The following is a 13,396-nucleotide window of genomic DNA, read 5'->3' as shown; positions in this document are numbered from 1 at the left end:
TTGTAGGGCCCTTTAAGGTGCTTCAGGTTGTCAACCAATCTGCTGTTAGGTTGGAGGTTCCTACCTCCTGGAGAATTAATCCGGTATTTCATGTCTCTCTGTTGAAAAAAGCTGTTGTATCGGATTGTGACGCCTCTGCCTCTGTTCCTCCGGTGGTGGAGGACGGGGAATATGAAATTTCTCGCATCCTTAACTATAGACAGTATAGAGGTAGTTTGCAGTATCTTGTGGCCTGGAAAGGTTTCAGACCCGAGGATAACTCTTGGGTGAGGTCGGATGATGTTTCCGCGTCCAGACTTATCAGAGCGTTTCACAGGAGATTTCCTGATAAGCCTGGTCCTAGGGGATCCGGAGGATCCTCTTAGAAGGGGGGGTACTGTTAGAACCTTGTTCTTAGGTTTTTTCCTTTGCTGGTCACATGACCTTGTTGGCCTATTTAATCCTGCTCCGCCCTTCTGGCTTTGCTGGACTTCATTGTTTAACTACTTTCTAGCTAGCCTGTGCTCTGTATCTAACTCTGTTAGTTTGCTTGGTCTACGGACCTCTATGTTCTATATATTTTGTTTGTTCGTCTGTCTGCTACTATTTCTGTTAGGAGGTGTCCCATTTTCCTCCCAGTCCTTAGTACTTGTAGGGATTCCTTCCCCACATCTATAGGTCTCCGTACAAACTAGCTTAGGACTAGAGATGAGCGTTGTTCTACTCGAACTGTTCGCCAATCTCAAATTCGAGCTGTTTTGGGCGGTGTTCGAGCCGTTCGGCGAACACGAACAATTTGAGAAAAATTCGGCTGTTCGAGGTTATGATCGATAACTGTTCGTGCACCAAAATCATAACTGGATTTTTTCTCAGTAATGATGAAAATTAATGTTAATACGCAGTTTGAGTGTACAGCGGGGTGGGGGGAGGGGCAGGGGATGGATCTCTGCAGGAACAATGAAGATCTCCATTTTTTTTTCTCTTTCCCGCATTTGCAGTGGGGAGGTGCAATCTGTCAGCCTATCAGCAGCGCACACATGGAGCGAAGTGCTTTTTTTCACACAAGCAAGGGCATGTGTCATTGGCAGTGTATGTCACATGTCCTTGCCCTATAAGACCAAGCCATTTTCCCCGTCGCCACCATTTTCTCACTGCTGCAGCTGCGTGTTAGACGGCACCGCTGTTGCTGTGTGCGCTATACCTTGTTAATTTCAAGCCAATTTTCGCACAAATATACAGATAGCTTGGGAGTAGGGAATAGCTGTGATTGCAGTCCTTTTAAGGACTAGGTTACAGCATTTCCTACGACTTTTATCAGGGAGGTCTGTGCTCTTAAATAGATAGGTTGTGGGAGTAAAGACTAATTGTAATTGGAGTCCTTTTCAGGACTAGGTTACATGAGTTCCTATCAGTTTTTGCCAGGCAGGTCTGTGCCAGTGCTGTGCAAGTTTTTTTCACAGCATTTGGCTGAATCTAGCAAAGCTAATCCTTTTTGGCCTATTGCAGAGTGTGTTAGTCAGTGGAGTAGCCTATCTGTGTTGCAAGATATAACACCTGTGTATAGAATACCAATTTTTTTACTGCACCTAGTGAAGTAAAATCTTTTGGGCATAGCATCATTCTATTAGTCCATCTATACTGACCTCCATCAGGTTGCAAACTGAATATAATTTTTTTCTGCATCTAGCTCTGAAAAAATATTTGGGCTTCTAGCAGTGTGTGGGACTTGGTCTATTAGTCCATCTATACTGACCTCCATCAGGTTGCAAATTAAAAATAATTTTTTTCTTCATTTAGCTCTGAAAAAATATTTGGGCTTCTAGCAGTGTGTGGGACTTGTTCTATTAGTCCTTCTATACTGACCTCCAGCAGGTTGCAAATTGAATATAATTTTTTTCTGCATCTAGCTCTGAAAAAATAGTTGGGCTTCTAGCGGTGTGTGGGACTTGGTCTATTAGTCCATCTATACTGACCTCCATCAGGTTGCAAATTAAAAATAATTTTTTTCTGCATCTAGCTCTGAAAAAATATTTGGGCTTCTAGCAGTGTGTGGGACTTGGTCTATTAGTCCATCTATACTGACCTCCATCAGGTTGCAAATTAAAAATCATTTTTTTCTGCATCTAGCTCTGAAAAAATATTCGGGCTTCTAGCGGTGTGTGGGACTTGGTCTATTAGTCCATCTATACTGACCTCCATCAGGTTGCAAATTAAAAATAATTTTTTTCTGCATCTAGCTCTGAAAAAATATTTGGGCTTCTAGCAGTGTGTGGGACTTGGTCTATTAGTCCATCTATACTGACCTCCATCAGGTTGCAAATTAAAAATAATTTTTTTCTGCATCTAGCTCTGAAAAAATATTTGGGCTTCTAGCGGTGTGTGGGAATTGGTCTATTAGTCCATCTATACTGACCTCCATCAGGTTGCAAATTAAAAATAATTTTTTTCTGCATCTAGCTCTGAAAAAATATTTGGGCTTCTAGCGGTGTGTGGGAATTGGTCTATTAGTCCATCTATACTGACCTCCATCAGGTTGCAAATTAAAAATAATTTTTTTCTGCATCTAGCTCTGAAAAAATATTTGGGCTTCTAGCAGTGTGTGGGACTTGGTCTATTAGTCCATCTATACTGACCTCCATCAGGTTGCAAATTAAAAATAATTTTTATCTGCATCTACAGTACCTCTGAAAAAATATTTGGGCTTCTAGCAGTGTGTGGGACTATTTGTATTAGTCCATCTATACTGACCTCCATCAGGTTGCAAATTCAAAATAATTTTTTTCTGCATCTAACCCAGCCAATAGTTTTGGCCTAATACCACAGTTTGGCCACTCAGCTCTGCTCGGTTACCATCCATTGTTTTTTTGTGCAAACAACTCCAGAGTTGTGAATTAGTTAACCACCAAAATGCGTGGAAAAAGGCCTGCTGCTGGTGGAAAGGGGAATAGGCGTGTTGGGAAGGGGAAAAAAGGTTGTGTCCGTGGGGTAGGTGTTAAAGCAACAGTAACATCTGCAGAAGAAAGACCATCTTCCAGCCAAACTAAAATGTCTACTTCTTTTAGCGGACAATGTGATAAGATCCCTTTCTTACGGCCACGCCAATCGCTACAAATTCCAGATGAGGCACAAAAACAGCAGGTGCTTCAATGGATATCAAGTGCTCCTTTAAGTGGGCTCTCCTCCACATCAACTTCAACATCACAAATACTCCAGTCCTCAAAGGTGTCACCCAAATCGCACTTGCTTCCTCACAGCTCCCAAATCTCCAGCTGCCCGTCTGAGTATGAGGTAGAACAGATGGTTAAGTCTGCAGAGCTGTTTACTCATACTATAGCCTGGGAATCAGAGGTCGACTCCAGCGCTTCTGTGAATCCAGACGAGGAAATGATCTGCACTGATGCCCAGAATCTTTATGAGTCGGATCCAGGACCAGACGCAGAAGGTTCTGACCATAATGTAGACCCTCATTCCCAAACTGTAACTCCTGTTGGTGGAGACAATGAGGAAGACGATGATAAGACTCAAATACCTGATTGGAGCGACAACTTTAGTTTTTTGTCAGGGCAGGAACAGGTTGGCTCTGAGGACGACGGGTGTGATAACGCACAGGGTGATGATGATGAGGTCGGAGATCCCACTTACTGTCAACCCACAGTCAGCCAAGAGATGAGGTCAGCAGAGGAGGTGGAGGAAGATGCTAGTGACGACGAGGTCAGGTTGCGCCTTCCTGGACAGAGACGTAGTACTGGAAGCACGTCAACAACTGCATCCTCAAACACAACTCTGCCTCTCACCACAAGTCGTGGTGGCTCTTCAGGTCGCATGGGTGCTAAGCCTTGCATAGCCTGGGCATTTTTTCAGATCGATAAAGATGACCCAACTCGTGTTATCTGTAACATTTGTCAGCAAAAGCTAAGTAGAGGCCAAAAAATACATAGTTTGAGTACTTCATGCATGAACCGGCACATGGACATGAAGCATAAGTTGCAGTGGGAAGCTCAGTGTGCTACAATGCGGCCTAGCCGGCCGGGCCAATCACCGTCTGCCATATCTTGTGCATCTGCGGCCTCTTCATCCTCTGTGACTGGGGGGACAGCAGTCACACCTGTTTTGGGGCGCAGACCTGCCACCTCTTTACCCGCAACAGCCAGCGTGATTGGCAGGTCATCATTTTCTTTGGAGGTGGTAACACCAGCTGGTGTTGAGCGCTGTCCGACATCGATAGCACCACCTTTGGATCAAGGCAACCTAACATGTCCGCCTGCATCTTCCTCACAGACCGGCAGTTTGCCGGGGACACCCTTATCAACCCCGTCTAAGCACAATAGCCAGCCCTCGGTCCCTCAGATGTGGACAAGTAAAAGACCATTTCCTCCTAGCCATGAGAAAGCTAAGAGGTTGAATTTCACCATCTGCAAGCTCTTGGCTACAGATATGCTGCCTTTCCGCCTGGTGGACACAGAGGATTTTCGAGACCTTATGTCCGTCGCAGTGCCCCAGTACCAGATGCCCAGTCGGCACTACTTCTCAAAGAAAGGTGTGCCTGCGCTCCACCAGCATGTCGCACACAACATCACCGCTTCTTTGAGAAACTCTGTGTGTGACAGGGTGCATTTCACCACAGACACTTGGACGAGTAGGCATGGACAGGGGCGTTACATGTCGCTGACTGGGCACTGGGTAACTATGGTGACAGCAGGACAAGGGGCTGCTGTCCAAGTCTTGCCGTCCCCACGAGTTGTGCGTCATTCCTCTTTATGTCAAAGTTCCTCCACTGCTTCTGCCTCCTCAACCTCCTCTCGGTCTTCCACCTGCACCCAAAGCCTGTCTGGTCATGCCACAAGCTTTCTAACTGCGCAGAAGGGATCCTGCACACCTCCTTACTATGCTGGCAGTAGGGCTCAACGTCATCAGGCGGTTTTTACATTGAAATGTCTGGGAAATGTGAGTCACACAGCTGAGGAGTTGTGGTCAGCTCTGGAGAACCAATTTCATGAATGGTTGTCTCCACTGGACCTGAAACCAGGGAAGGCCGTGTGCGACAATGCTGCAAACCTGGGTGCGGCCCTTCGCCGGGGCAATGTCACACACGTGCCTTGTATGGCTCACGTGTTGAACCTGGTTGTCCAGCAATTTTTAGCCCACCATCCCAGACTAGATGGCCTTCTGCAGAGGGCACGGTCGCTGTGTGCTCACTTCCGCCGTTTGCATCCCGCAGCTCAGCGACTTACATCTCTACAGAAGTCGTTGGGCCTGCCACTTCACCGGCTAAAATGCGATGTGCCTACCCGGTGGAATTCAACTCTGCACATGTTGCAGCGACTGTGGCAGCACCGACAAGCCCTGGTGCAATACGTTCTGACGTATAGCCTGGGCCAACGAGATTCAGAGGTGGGGCAAATCACGCTGGAGGAGTGGTCTCAGATCAGGGACCTATGCACCCTTCTGCACAGTTTTGAAATGGCGACGAAGATGTTTAGTGCTGACGATGCCATTATCAGCATGACTATTCCGGTGATTTACATGCTGGAGCACATGTTAAACAGAATTCGGAGTCAGGTGGTGGCACAAGAGGAGGTGGAGGAAGTAGAGCAGGAGGAGTTGTATGCGGAAGGGCTAACATCTGCAAGGTCCAGACGGTCGGCAGCACCAAGGCGGCAGGCATGTGAGGGTGGGGGAGATGGTTTTACCAGGGCGCATGGTAGCAGCCAAACTAGTGAGGAAGGTGCAGGAGCCCAGGAAGAAGTGGAGGACGAACTGATGGAAGACTCATCAGATGAGGGAGACCTTGATCACATTTCTGTTGTGCGAGGTTGGGGGGAGAGGACAGAGGAAGGAAGCATGATTGTTACCTCGCCACCAACACAACAGGGACTTGGTGCTCCTGGATGCGCAACACACATGAGTGCCTTCTTGATGCACTACCTGCAACATGACCCTCGAATTGTGAGAATTAGAAATAATCCTGACTACTGGGTTGCCACACTGTTAGATCCCCGGTACAAAAGTAAATTTGCAGAAATTATTCCTGCCATAGAAAGGGATGCACGCATGCAGGAGTATCAGCAGAGACTGTTGCAGAATCTTACATGTGCTTTTCCACAAAATACCAGTGGTGCACGTAGTGAATCTCACAGTTCCAACTTGCCAACCGTGGGACCGTCAAGTGTTCAGCACTCAAACCGTAACAGAACCACAGTATCTGCTGGTAACATCAATTTTGCGGAATCATTTCACCACTTTTTTAGCCCATCCTTTGCAAGGCCACAGGAGACAAGAAGTCTGACACATAGTCAACGCCTAGAGACGATGGTACAGCAGTATCTCCAAGTAAACATTGAAGCCACGACTGTGTCACTGGACCCTTGCTCTTTTTGGGCTTCCAATCTGGATAAATGGCCGGAGCTAGCCACTTACGCCTTGGAGATCTTGTCATGCCCCGCAGCCAGCGTTCTGTCTGAACGTGTGTTCAGTGCTGCTGGTGGTGTGCTGACAGATAAGCGCACGCGGCTCTCCACTGATAATGTAGACAGACTCACGTTCATAAAGATGAACAAATCATGGATCCGAAACGACTTTTCTACCCCTGTGTCATCCTGGGGAGAGTAAAAGCTTGATGATTGGTTAAAATCACCCTACCAACCGTTTTAAGCTTTCAAATTACTAATCATGTTTATCTGTATCTTGACTGGAAAATAATTTGGGCTTTGTAGCAGTGTGCAGCACTGATCCTATTAGGCCATCTATACTAAAGCTTCACCAGATTTAAAATTAAAAATAATTTTTAGCTGCATCTAGCCCGGAAAATAATTTTGGGGCTCCGAGATGCGCAAGGCACATAAGTGCCTTCTTGCTGCACTACCTGCAGCATGACCCTCATATTGTCAGAATTCGAAGTAATCATGACTACTGGGTTGCCACACTCTTAGATCCCCCAAACTTTTCGATCAACCTTTTCATTTTAATAAAGACCAAAAAAATGGTCATTTTTGAAATTATAAGCATTAGCAGGTTGTTAGAAACTGAAATCAAACAGTTTTCAACTCAAAACTTTATTCTAGGTGATGTTACATTTTCACATAGGACCCCTTGTTCGAAAGGAGCTTCTGAACTCTCTCGTCCATTGAATTTGTCAGGTTTTGGATGGTTTCTGCTTCAATTGTTTTGCATGAGGACAGAATACCCTCCCAGAGCTGTTGCTTAGATGTGAACTGCCTCCCGCCATCATAGACACTCCTTTTAATGATGCTCCAAAGGTTCTGAATGGGGTAGAGGTCAGGGGAGCATGGGGGTCACACCATAAGTTTGTCCCCTTTTATGCCCATATCAGCCAGAGATGCAGATGTTTTATGTGCAGCATGAGATGGTGCATTATCATGCAGAAAAATGATCTTGCTGTGAAATACACGGTTCTTCTTCTTGAACCATGGCAGGAAGTGCTGTTTGAGAAAATCCACATACATTATGGAGTTCATCTTTAGCGCCTTCAGGGATCCTAAAGGGGCCGACAATCTCTCTCCCCATGATTCCAGCCCAAAACATTACTCCACCTCCTCCTTGTTGGCGCTGTAGCCGTGTTTGCGTGGGGTGTCCATCAACCAGCCATCCTCCACTCCATCCATCTGGACCATCGAGCGCTGCACGGCACTCATCCGTGAACAAAACAGTTTTGAAATCAGTCTTCATGTAATGTTTGGCCCACTGGAGCCGTTTCTGCTTGTGTGAAGTGGATAGAGGAGGTCGACAGGATGGCGCATGCACAGCTGCAAACCTCTGAAGGACCCTGCATCTTGTTGTTCGGGGGACGTTGGAGGCACAAGCAGCTTCAAAAACTTGTCTGCTGCTATGACAAGGCTTTTTTGCCGCTGCTCTTTCAACCTGACGTAATTGCCTGTAGGAAAGAGTCCTCAATTTGCCCTTATCAGCACGCACACGTGTGTACTGTGAATCAGCTACATACTTCTTGATTGCCAAGACACTTCATCCTGATCATCGCACAATGTTGATTGTAGTCATGCCTTGACCTAAACACTCCACAATTTGTTGCTTCTCAGCAGCTGACACATCCTTTTTCTTTCCCATTTTGGCAGAAAATGTAGGCTGCTTAATAATGTGAGAGAGCCTTCTTAAGTAGTCTTGCCTTTCATTGGACACACCTGCCAAACTAATTAGCACAGGTGTCTGCAATTGCTTACAGTGATATAAAGAGCCCTGACACACATCACCATCAATGAGTTTAACTGACAAACAAACAAATTCTTCCCTTATCACTCCTAAACACTTTTTGTATAATAATTTGGAACGCAGTGTACATGTGCTTTTCCACAAAACACCAGTGGTTCACGTAGTGAATCTTACAGTTCTAACTTGCCAACCGTGGTCTGTATGGAGTTGTTCAATAAAGGGCCCAAAATTAAGATAACATAGATGGGAGAGGTCTCTATGAATAGGAATTCCTAAGTATTTGATACCCTGTGAGGGCCAGGCAAAGGGAAAGTTGGACTGGATGGAATCCTATATGGATTTGGGGAGGGAGACATCGAGGGCCTCAGACTTCGCTGCATTGATTTTAAAATTTTACCATGTAACAAAGTGATCTATTTCAGCCATAACAGCATGGATGGATATATGTGATTGAGTGATATATACTAGGACATCATCTGCAAATAGAGAGCACTTGTACTCGGTGCCTCCCACCTCAATCCACCTAATATTGGGGTTATGGCGAATTGATGAGAGCAGGTGCTCCGTCACTAGGATGTATAAGAGAGGGGACAGAGGACATCACTGCCTTGTCCCATTGGTGATTGTGAAAGGTGATGAAAATGTTCTGACGCACCCCCTGGGCCTTGGGACACCCGGAGCCGGACCCTTTTTGGTGGATGCTGGTGGTTGTAGTCTTCGTGGCGGCGACCCAGTTCCGTGGCTCAGGGCGGTCAAACCAGTGGCGGAACTATTTATGTGGTTTTCATGTTTAAATGTCCGACTACGCCACCCATGGATTGCGGTCAGAGTGAACCGCCGCTACAGGGCAGACCACTGAGGCTGGTGTTGTGGGTGCAGCAGAGCGTAGCATAACTCCCCACGGGAGGAGTATAGCCTCAGGGCAGTGTATGCGGAGGATGGGGGTGATGGTGCAGGGCAGCAGCAGTAACGACACGGAGTCAGTGATGCAGTTCAGGGCCTTTACTCACAGTTCTTATTATCCAGACCACGTCTGCAGGTAACGGCTGCCCACGTCGTACTGTGCTCACCAGGTGAGGGGCTCAGACAACTCCCAGATAACTTTGGAGCACTTCACAGGACCCCCTTTGTGTGTCCTTTGTCTGGCCTTTCTTACCAACACTTCTGTCCGGCTGCCTCGGGCCTCCTCTTGGTAAACTTGGCGCCAGTTTCCCTGACCCTATGTGGTGCCTTCCTAGCGGGTGTAGCGAGGGGCTGCGCCACATAAAATGTCAGAGCCTCCGGTTTCTAGCTGAGGGTCGTTTCCTGCCTCCACTAGTTCGGGGACCGGTCTCCCCCTTTGGCCTGACCCCTCCACGCAGGTGGATTCGGGCGTGCGGTGGCGACTCGCCCGTCCGCACCCCTGGGATCCCTTCATTCCTCGTTCCTGGAGCCTTCTCCGCTCCTCTTCCTTCCTTCTCCCTCTTCCAGGCCTGGGCCTCTGTTACTAGGCCCGCCTCCGGAGCAGAGCTCATGCAGAGCCCCTGCTCCCTGCCACTTCTGCTCAGACTTCTCTGCACTGAACTAAGATGGTGCCCACCTTTTATACTCCCTTCTCAATGCACCCAGGAACTGCTTCCTCCCTGCTCCTGCACTACAGGGTTCCCCTTCCTCAGTGTTCCCTCCCCCCACTCCAGCCAGGGACAGGGACTGTCGTGCCCATCTCAGGGGCATATTGGTCGCCCTGCCCCACGGCAATGTGGTGTAATGCATGCAGGTGTCGGGTCCTGATCCACACTCCATCCTTACCTGAGAGTGAGATATCACACCTCTGGGTGAGGTGCAATACGTCTGTAGCAACCGAGCCCTCAGGGTGCTACAGTTCCATTTATCTTCAGCCTAGGTGACGTATTGCGATACAGGGCCGTGATTTTGGCTATAAAAGGGTCCCCTAGACCCCTACCCCAAGCTTTTTAAGAGAATCATATATGGCGTGCCAGGAGACTCTATGGAATGCTTTCTCAGCATCCAACGAGAGTATCTAATTACAAATTTTTAACTGCATCTAGCCCAGGAAATACTTTGTGCCTAGTAGCAGTGTCTGCTAGTGAGCGGATTATCCCGGCTGTTAAGCAAGCTGCACCACCTGTAGTTTAGACACTTAATTTTTTCAAAGGAAATGCTTCGGGACCATGGGATACTTAGTGAAGAGCATCAGGAGGCACCCCAAGGCATAGGGGCTGGGACTGGCAGTAGGATGCCTTGCGGTGGACAGCCGAGCTCGATCCTTATAAAAGCTTTTTAACTGCAGCAGCTTTAGTGGACGCTACTGGAGCTGGAATTACCGCGGCTGCTGGCATGAGACTTGCCCTCCAATAGATCCTTGTAAATGGATTTAAAGTGTATTCATTCAAATTAGAGAGACAATTTAAATTAAAAAGCTTAGAGCTGCCTCCACCACAGGGGGGCTCGCTCGACCCACCAGCGGACAGGCACCAGTATTGGGAGAGGGGGGCTGGCCGTCAGGGTTCACCGCGGCTCTGGCACAAACCCGGCGACACGGAGGTGGCACGGGCAGGAGCGGACTGGCCGTGTCGGCTTCTCACTTTTTGGATTTTAGAAGGGCATGACATGCCTATATCTGTGTCTCCCCCTCCTTTTACTCCTCCACCTCTTTTATTTTCGCATGACTATATGTACTTGTCACTTTTCCATGTGTTAGTTATGTCTTCTGAGCAGTTTGTCAGCTTTTGGACACCTTTGAAGGTGTTTTCTATGTGTTTCTATGTGTTTTTGTTTGCCTGCCATTGGTTTTAACGGTGTTCGAAGGTGTTCGACGAACAGTTCGACGAACAGTTCAGTGAACACACGGGTGTTCGACGAACCGAACCGAACTCGAACACTACGGGGGTGGCTCAACACTACTTAGGACTTTAGCAGGTCTGATCGCAGGATCAGGTCCCCTGTTACATCGTAGGGATTAAGCTGAGTTCTATCGTAGGGACAGATCTCCTCTCTTTCCTTAGCTCTGGTAGCAGAACATAACACGTACGGCCTTGGACAGTGCTGTCCGCCAGTTACCTCAGCGTACGGCCTTGGACAGTGCTATCGGGCAGTTACCTCAGCGTACGGCCTTGGACAGTGCTGTCCGTCAGTTACCTCAGCGTACGGCCTTGGACAGTGCTGTCCGTCAGTTACCTCAGCGTACGGCCTTGGAAAGTGCTGTCCGTCAGTTACCTCAGCGTACGGCCTTGGACAGTGCTGTCCGTCAGTTACCTCAGCGTACGGCCTTGGACAGAGCTGTCGGTCAGTTACCTCAGCGTACGGCCTTGGACAGTGCTGTCCGTCAGTTACCTCAGTGTACGGCCTTGGACAGTGCTGTCCGTCAGTTACCTCAGCGTACGGCCTTGGACAGTGCTGTCCGTCAGTTACCTCAGCGTACGGCCTTGGACAGTGCTGTCCGTCAGTTACATCAGTGTACGGCCTTGGACAGTGCTGTCCGTCAGTTACCTCAGCGTACGGTCTTGAACAGTGCTGTCCGTCAGTTACCTCAGCGTACGACCTTGGACAGTGCTATCAGGCAGTTACCTCAGCGTACGGCCTTGGACAGTGCTGTCCGTCAGTTACATCAGTGTACGGCCTTGGACAGTGCTTTCCGTCAGTTACCTCAGCGTACGGCCTTGGATAGTGCTGTCCGTCAGTTACCTCAGCGTACGGCCTTGGACAGAGCTGTCCGTCAGTTACCTCAGGGTACGGCCTTGGACAGTGCTGTCCGTCAGTTACCTCAGCGTACGGCCTTGGACAGTGCTGTCCGTCAGTTACCTCAGCGTACGGCCTTGGACAGTGCTGTCGGTCAGTTACCTTAGCGAACGGCCTTGGACAGAGCTGTCGGTCAGTTACCTCAGCGTATGGCCTTGGACAGTGCTGTCCGTCAGTTACCTCAGCGTACGGCCTTGGACAGTGCTGTCCGTCAGTTACCTCAGCGTACGGCCTTGGACAGTGCTGTCCGTCAGTTACCTCAGCGTACGGCCTTGGACAGTGCTGTCCGTCAGTTACCTCAGCGTTAGGCCTTGGACAGAGCTGTCGGTCAGTTACCTCAGCGTACGGCCTTGGACAGTGCTGTCCGTCAGTTACATCAGCATACGGCCTTGGGCAGTGCTGTCCGTCAGTTACCTCAGCGTACGGCCTCGGACAGTGCTGTCCGTCAGTTACCTCAGCGTACGGCCTTGGAAAGTGCTGTCCGTCAGTTACCTCAGCGTACGGCCTTGGACAGTGCTGTCCGTCAGTTACCTCAGCGTATGGCCTTGGACAGTGCTGTGGGTCAGTTACCTTAGCGTACGGCCTTGGACAGTGCTGTGCGTCAGTTACCTCAGCGTACGGCCTTGGACAGAGCTGTCGGTCAGTTACCTCAGCGTACGGCCTTGGACAGTGCTGTCCGTCAGTTACCTCAGCGTATGGCCTTGGACAGTGCTGTCCGTCAGTTACATCAGCGTACGGCCTTGGACAGTGCTGTCCATCAGTTACCTCAGCGTACGGCCTTGGACAGTGCTGTCCGTCAGTTACCTCAGCGTACGGCCTTGGACAGTGCTGTCGGTCAGTTACCTTAGCGTACGGCCTTGGACAGAGCTGTCGGTTACCTCAGCGTATGGCCTTGGACAGTGCTGTCCGTCAGTTACCTCAGCGTACGGCCTTGGACACTGCTGTCCGTCAGTTACCTCAGCGTACGGCCTTGGACAGTGCTGTCCGTCAGTTACCTCAGCGTACGGCCTTGGACTGTTGCTGTCCATCAGTTACCTCAGCGTTAGGCCTTGGACAGAGCTGGCGGTCAGTTACCTCAGCGTACAGCCTTGGACAGTGCTGTCCGTCAGTTACATCAGCGTACGGCCTTGGACAGTGCTGTCCGTCAGTTACCTCAGCGTACGGCCTTGGACAGTGCTGTCCGTCAGTTACATCAGCGTACGGCCTTGGACAGTGCTGTCCGTCAGTTACCTCAGCGTACGGCCTTGGACAGTGCTGTCCGTCAGTTACCTCAGCGTACGGCCTTGGACAGTGCTGTCCGTCAGTTACCTCAGCGTTAGGCCTTGGACAGTGCTGTCCGTCAGTTACCTCAGCGTTAGGCCTTGGACAGAGCTGTCGGTCAGTTACCTCAGCGTACGGCCTTGGACAGTGCTGTCCGTCAGTTACCTCAGCGTACGGCCTTGGACAGTGCTGTCCGTCAGTTACCTCAGCGTACGGCCTTGGAAAGTGCTGTCCG

This window comes from Phyllobates terribilis, unplaced genomic scaffold (assembly GCF_046119375.1).
Source record: "Phyllobates terribilis strain yellow unplaced genomic scaffold, ASM4611937v1 Scaffold_2__4_contigs__length_985480577, whole genome shotgun sequence".
Lineage (NCBI taxonomy): Eukaryota > Metazoa > Chordata > Amphibia > Anura > Dendrobatidae > Phyllobates > Phyllobates terribilis.
This window is presented reverse-complemented; position numbering follows the sequence as displayed.